This window comes from Mastomys coucha, unplaced genomic scaffold (genome assembly GCF_008632895.1).
Source record: "Mastomys coucha isolate ucsf_1 unplaced genomic scaffold, UCSF_Mcou_1 pScaffold6, whole genome shotgun sequence".
In the NCBI taxonomy this organism is placed as follows: Eukaryota; Metazoa; Chordata; class Mammalia; order Rodentia; family Muridae; genus Mastomys; species Mastomys coucha.
In genome coordinates, this window is record NW_022196912.1 from 87,136,288 (window position 1) to 87,143,410 (window position 7,123).

Sequence of the window (7,123 nt, forward strand, 5' to 3'; positions counted from 1 at the left end):
CCCATTCATATCACTGTCCTTCATTGTCTGCAAATACAGGCTAATCCCAAATGGGTTATCAGCATCCTCTGCACCTACTGAAATTATTATTATAGCTTTTCTGTTTTTTTAAATCTCTTTATTTCTTTTATCTTTAGTATTTTATTCTCTCTTAACATGCTTTTTGAAGCATGTCCAGGATCTTCCTTCCAGATGGGCCTTTTTTTTTGTTTGTTTGTTTAAATGAAATTAGCTCCACTCTTAAATTTTGAACTAGAAATCTAGACAAACAACATGAAGCCAACACTTCATAAAGGATAAAACCATCCCAGAAACACATCCAAAAAAGATTTTTACTCATATTAGCATTCAAGTAAAAAAGGGCACTCGTTTTTACATTGTATTGTCAAGGTTCAGAAGGTTTCATTTAAAGTGCTAGTATTGAGAATGTGAATTTCTGTGCCCTATCTGGAGAACATGCATGAGGAGTCAGCATACAGCACTATATCATAGAATGGTTCTGTGCGCATGTGTGTGTGTATGCACAAGCATTTGTCTATGCTTTCCTATGGAGGCCAAAGATCAACGTTGCGCATTTTCCTCAGTAGCTCTCCTCTTTACGTTTTGAGACAGAGTCTCTCACTAAATCTGGAACTTGCTCTTTTGACTAAAGTGGCTGGCCAGAAAACCACAAGGATCCTCCTGTATCTTCACTAATTCTGCAATCCCTGGGATGCACTGCTACGCCAGGCTTTATGTGAGGTACTGGGAAAACAAACTCAGGACTTAGTACCTGTGTGGCAAGCACTATACCGACTGAGACGTGCATTCAGCCCAAAGAATGGTCCTGAAAGAAAGCAACCACAATTGCGTCCAAGGATATATTACAAACTTGCTTGTTGCCATTTTGTTTTATTAAAAAAGCTTATCAGTATACAAAAATGTGACATTTCCATGCATGTGTATTATTATGTATGTATGATATGTACAAGCATATTATGTATATGTACATGTGTATATACATTATAATTGAAATGGTAAAATTACATAAAGTCCAAAAGTATGTGTATTGTTATCAAGTAACCCTTGAGATACCCATTCGTTGGTACAATCTAGGAAGCAAGCCACCAAGTGGTTCAGAGAGTGGATCTTGATGGAATTAATTGAGCTCTACCACTTACAGGATGGAGTGTTCCTAGAAATTGGTGGCCCCAAATAATGTCACTCACATTAGTGTGGAAATAATCATAGACCTTAGTTCATAGGATTGTTGGAAAGACTATCTGAATCTGGGATGATACACATGAGGTACCAAAACTGCCCAATAAATTAATATTGTAAATATTAAAAAGAACACCTGTAAATTTGCAAGTGCTTACACATATCCAAGGAAACATGTGAGTGAGGTGAGTGTGTTTATTATGTTCATTGTGATGATCATCTCATCAGTGTTCATATGTTAGAATCAACCACACGGAAGCTTTGGCTCGCTGTAGTTTATTGTGTGTCAATTATCCCCGAATAAAACTCTAAAGTCTATACATTAGTATTTCCTGATAATATTTTGTAAGTCTCAGCACAATCTTATGAAAATTTTGTAAAACCCTGATGTTCCATCTTTCTGCCATTATGATAAATAAATTAAACTATTGACTTAAAAGGAAGAAAGGTCAGTTTCACACATATGTAGATTTGTGCCTGTGGTTGGCTGGCTTTATTGTAATTTGCTCTGTGGAAGACAACATCATGGGCAAGATGCTCACTTCCTAGTGTCCAGGAGACACAGAGCGAGAGGGTAGGGTCACAGTATCCTTTTCAAGGGCACACTCTAGTGACCACACTCCCTTTTGCTGAGCCCTACCTGTTAAGGGTTCCACTGCCACCCACGAGCATCATAGCCTGAGGACCAAAATTTCAAAACATGTGGCATTTCAGATCCAGTTTGTAGCACCTCCGACCCTGCCCCCTCACAAGCTAGACAGTAATTGAGATGTATGGGCTGTAGATGACATGAATATGGAAAAGGAGCTCTTGATGTTCTGAAGTTGTAAAAGAAATACTTGCACAACTAAAGTAGATCAAGGGGATACAGATTGGAAAGGAAGAAGTCCAAGTATCACTATTCTCAGATGATATGATAATATATATGAGTGACCCCCAAAATTCTACCGGAGAACTCCTACACTCATGAACACCTTTGGCGAAGCAAGCAGCTGGATACAAAATTAACTAAAAAAGAGGGCAGATGCTCTGCCCTGGTGAGAAGGGGGCGGGATGAGCTTTTCTCTGCAGCCCAGCAGCAGGCTGTGAGCCCAGCTGGCTAGGCTAGAGGGGATGTGAGGAGGGAGGGTGGAGGCAGGAGGGGCAAGGAGTAAGCGCCATGTTCTCCCAGGACTTCTTCCTGGCCATCATCCTGCAGGACAACAGTCCAGATTACTTCTGGAACCCCAACGCTTTCGAGACGGATTCCGATCTACCGACTGGATGGATGAGGGTCCAGGACACCTCAGGGACCTACTACTGGCACATCCCAACAGGGACCACCCAGTGGGAACCCCCAGGCCGGGCCTCCCCCTCACAGGGGAGCAGTCCCCAAGAAGAGTCCCAGCTCACCTGGACTGGCTTTGCTCACCAAGAAGGCTTTGAGGAGGGAGAGTTTTGGAAGGATGAACCCAGGGAGGAGGCCCCAATGGAGTTGAGACTGAAGGACCCTGAGGAGGGGACATTGTCCTTCCCAGCTCAGAGCCTCAGCCCAGAACCAGTGCTCCAAGAGGAAGAGAAGCTGCCCCAACGGAACGCCAACCCAGGGATCAAATGTTTTGCCGTGCGCTCCCTAGGCTGGGTAGAGATGACCAAGGAGGAGCTGGCCCCAGGACGCAGCAGTGTGGCAGTCAACAATTGTATCTGCAAGCTCTCCTACCACAAAAACAATCTACCTGATCCGATGGCTGGGGGCTGGGGAGAGGGAAAGGGATCTACTGCTCCAGCTGGAGGATGGGACTCTAAAGTTGGTTGAACCACAGAACCAGATGCTGCTGCATGCCCAGCCCATCGTCAGCATTCGTGTGTGGGGCGTTGGGCGGGACAGTGGAAAGGACTTTGCCTACTTAGCTCGAGATAAGCTGACCCAGATGCTCAAGTGCCACGTGTTTCGCTGTGAGGCACCTGCCAAGAACATCGCCACCAGCCTGCATGAGATCTGCTCCAAGATCATGTCTGAACGGCGCAATGCTCGCTGCTTGGTAAATGGATTCTCCCTGGACCACTCTAAACTCGTGGATGTCCCTTTCCAAGTGGAATTCCCAGGCCCAAAGAATGAGCTGGTGCAGAAGTTCCAAGTCTATTACCTGGGGAATGTGCCTGTTGCTAAACCTGCTGGGGTAGATGTGATTAATGGGGCCCTGGAATCAGTCCTGTCTTCCAGTAGCCGTGAGCAGTGGACTCCAAGTCATGTCAGCGTGGCCCCTGCCACCCTCACCATCTTGCACCAGCAGACAGAAGCAGTGCTGGGGGAGTGTTGGGTGCGGTTTCTCTCCTTCCCGGCTGTGGGCAGAGATGTGCACACGTTCGCGTTCATCATGGCTGCCGGCCCAGCCTCCTTTTGCTGTCACATGTTTTGGTGTGAGCCCAATGCTGCCAGCCTCTCAGAGGCTGTGCAGGCTGCATGCATGCTCCGCTACCAGAAGTGTCTGGAGGCTCGCTCTCAGACCTCCACCTCCTGCCTCCCAGCACCCCCTGAGGAGTCAGTTGCAAGACGAGTAGGGTGGACTGTCCGCAGGGGTGTTCAGTCGCTGTGGGGTTCCCTCGAGCCCAAAGGTCTAGGATCCCAGACCTCGTGAAGAACTCCCATCCTTCCTCTACCTGCTTGTTTGGGGCCCCAGGGAACTCAAGGGTTTGGGGCAGGTAGGGGCTGTGGATGGATGTTCTTCCTACAGCCCACGTTCCCCGGGCTGCCCCTCCTCAGTAGCTGGGGTTCCCTACCTAGGGCCTGGGAGAGAGTAATTGAATTCCTTCACAGAAGTCATTACACTGGACCGATAACATGAGGGGCCAGAAGCAAAGCCAGCCTTGGGCTCTCCATCTCCAGTGTTTGAGGTGGAGCAGGAGGAACTGGTCCAAGCCAGGCCCCATCCTCAAAGGCCCAGCAGGGGCAGAAGGGGACTGGTCTTGGCATGGATCCCCTCTCTGTTCTGCGGGCATCTCCGCTGTACTGATATCACTAATAAAGTCTGTCTGCACTGCAAAAAAAAAAAAAAAAAAAAAAAAAAAAGAATCAGTGGCCCTATGTGATGGTTTGTAAATGCTTGGGCTAGACTGGCACTGTTAAGAGGTGTGGCCCTGTTGGAGTAGGTGTGTCACAGTGGGCGTGGACTTTAATGCCCTAATTCTAGCTGCCTGGAAGTGAGTCTTCTCCTAGCAGCCTGCAGATGAAAATGTAGGCTTCTCAGCTGTTCCTGCACCATGCCTGCCTGGATGCTGCCATGCTCCCACCTTGATGATAATGGGCTGAATCTCTAAACCTGTAAGCCAGCCCTAATTAAATGTTGTCTTTATAAGAGTTGCCTTGGTCATGGTGTCTGTTCACAGAAGTAAAACCCTAACTAAGACACCATCCTTTAAGAAATTTGGGAAACAACACCCTTTACAATAGGCATAAATAATATAAAATATCTTGGTATGACTCTAACCAAGCAAGTGAAAGACCTGCATGACAAGAACTTCAAGTCTCTGAGGAAAGAAATTGAGGAAGATATCAGAGATCTTCCATGCTCACAGACTGGTAGTATTAACATCATGAAAATGGCATTCTTACCAAAAGCAATTTACAGATTTAATTCCCATCAAAATTATAACACAACTTTTTACAGATCTTGAAAGAGCAATTTTCAACTTCATATAGAAAAACAAAAAACCCAGGGTAGCTAAAGCAATCCTGAAAATAAAAGAATTTCTGGAGGTATCACCATCCCTGACCTCAAGCTGAACTACAGAGCAATAGTGATCACAACTGCCTGGTATTGGTATAGAAACAGACAGGCTGATCAATGGAATCAAACTGCAGACTGTGAAAAAAAGTCCACACACTCATATAATGGAAAAAAGAAAGCATCTTCAACAAATGGTGCTGGTCTAACTAGATGTCTGCATGTAGAAGAATGCAAACAGATCCATGTTTATCATTCTGAACAAGACAAGTCTAAGTGTATCAAAGACCTCAACATAAAATCAGATATAATAAATTTAATAAAACATAAATTGGGGAATAGCCTAGAACTCATTGGAACAGGAGGTAACTTCCTGAACGGAACACCAATGGCTCAAGCTCTAAGACCACAGTTGATAAATGGGAGCTCACGGAACTGCAAAGCTTCTGTATGGCAAAAAAACCATCAATAGGACAAAACAGCAGTCTACATATTGGGAAAGGATCGTCACCAACCTTACACTAAACAGAGGGCTAATATCCAAAATTTATTAAGAACTCAAGAAGTTAGACAACCCAAATATACCAATTAAAAAGTGCAGTACAGAGTTAAACGGAATTTTCAACAAAGGAATCTTGAATGGCCAAGAAACACTCAAAGAAATGTTTAGTGCTCTTTATTCATCATGGAAATTTAAATCAAAATGACCTTGGGATTCCATCTTACACCCATCAGAATGACTAAGTTCAAACCCTCAAGTGGTAGCTCATGCTGGCAAGGATGTGGAGCGAGGTAGACACTTCTCCTTTGCTAGTGGGAGTGCAAACTTGTACAACCACTCTGGAAATCAATTTTGTGGTTTCTCAGAAAATTGGGAATAGTTCAATCCCAAGATCTAGCTATAGTACTCCTGGGCATATACCCAAAAGATATCCCATTATATCACAGGGGTTTTTGCTCAATTATGTTCATAGCAGCTTTATTTGTAATAGCCAGAAACTGAAAACAACCTAGATATCCCTCAACTGAAGAATAAATAAAGAAAATGTGGTACATCTACACAAAGGAATATTATTCTGCTATAAAAAAAACACAAAGAAATCATGGATTTTTCAGGCAAATAGATGGAATTTGAGACTATCATCCTGAGGAAGGTAACCCAGACATTGTATGGTATGTACTCATGTATAAGTGGACATTAGCCATAAAGTGTAGGACAACCATGCTACAATCCTCAGACTCAAAGAAACTGGGTAATAAGGAGCTCCCAAGGGAGGATTCACGAGTCTCACTCAGAAAGGGAAACTAAATAGTTACCAGAGGTGTATGGAGAGAGGGAACTGTGTAAGAGAGTGGGTTAGGAGGGAAATGGAGATGGTGATCAGGTGGGGGTGGGTGGGAGAGTGCTGGGAGTGAAAATAGAAATTGGCAGAGGGAACATCTTTGGTGATTAGGTAGAGGTCTGGGATGGGAGAGAATATGGGGAGTTTTGGGGGCCATCCCTAGCTGAGATTCCTACCAGAGGAGGTTATAGAGACTGAAGTAGCCATCTCCTGTTGCTAGGCAGGACTTCAGAGGAGGGATGGGGCAGGAGAAAAACCTTCAACCCAAAATTTGTCTTGTCAACAAGATGTGCAAAGATGGAGTAGAGACTGAGGGAACAGCCAACCAATGATTGCCCCAACCTGAGATCCATGCTATATGAGAAAGCCAACCCCCTGATACTACTAATGATACCCTGCTGTTTGCAGATAGGAGCTAGTATAACTGTCTCCTGAGGGGCTTCAGCAGAAGATGGAAGCAGGTGCAGAGTCCCACAGCCAAACATCAGGTGGGGCCCAGAGAGTCTTGTGCAAGAGTGGAGAACAGAAGTGAGCAAGTTGGAGGGGTCAAGGACACCACAAACAGACCCAGACTCAACTGACCTGGGATCATAGGGGTGCACAGAGCCTGGACCACCAATCAGGGGGCATGTAGGAGTTGGACCTAGACCCCTACACATTTGAAGCAAATGTGCTGGCTGGACTTCATGTAGGTCCCCTAACAAGTAGAGTGGGGGCTGTCTCAGTCTCTGTTTCCTGCCTATTTGGTTGGGCCTCAGTGAGAGAATATGTGCTTAGTCCTGCTGGGAAAAGATGCTCTAGGGTGGGGTGGTGTGGGAAGCCACTTCATAAGCACATCGCCATTACAAGATGGCGATGACATCTGGCTTGCCGTTA

At 45.2% G+C, this 7,123-nt stretch overlaps 1 pseudogene; it reads left to right on the forward strand.

Annotated features, from left to right (window-relative positions):
* The first annotated feature begins 2,289 nt into the window (after positions 1-2,289).
* Positions 2,290-3,818, forward strand: LOC116081053 (annotated as a pseudogene).
* The last annotated feature ends 3,305 nt before the right edge of the window (positions 3,819-7,123 follow it).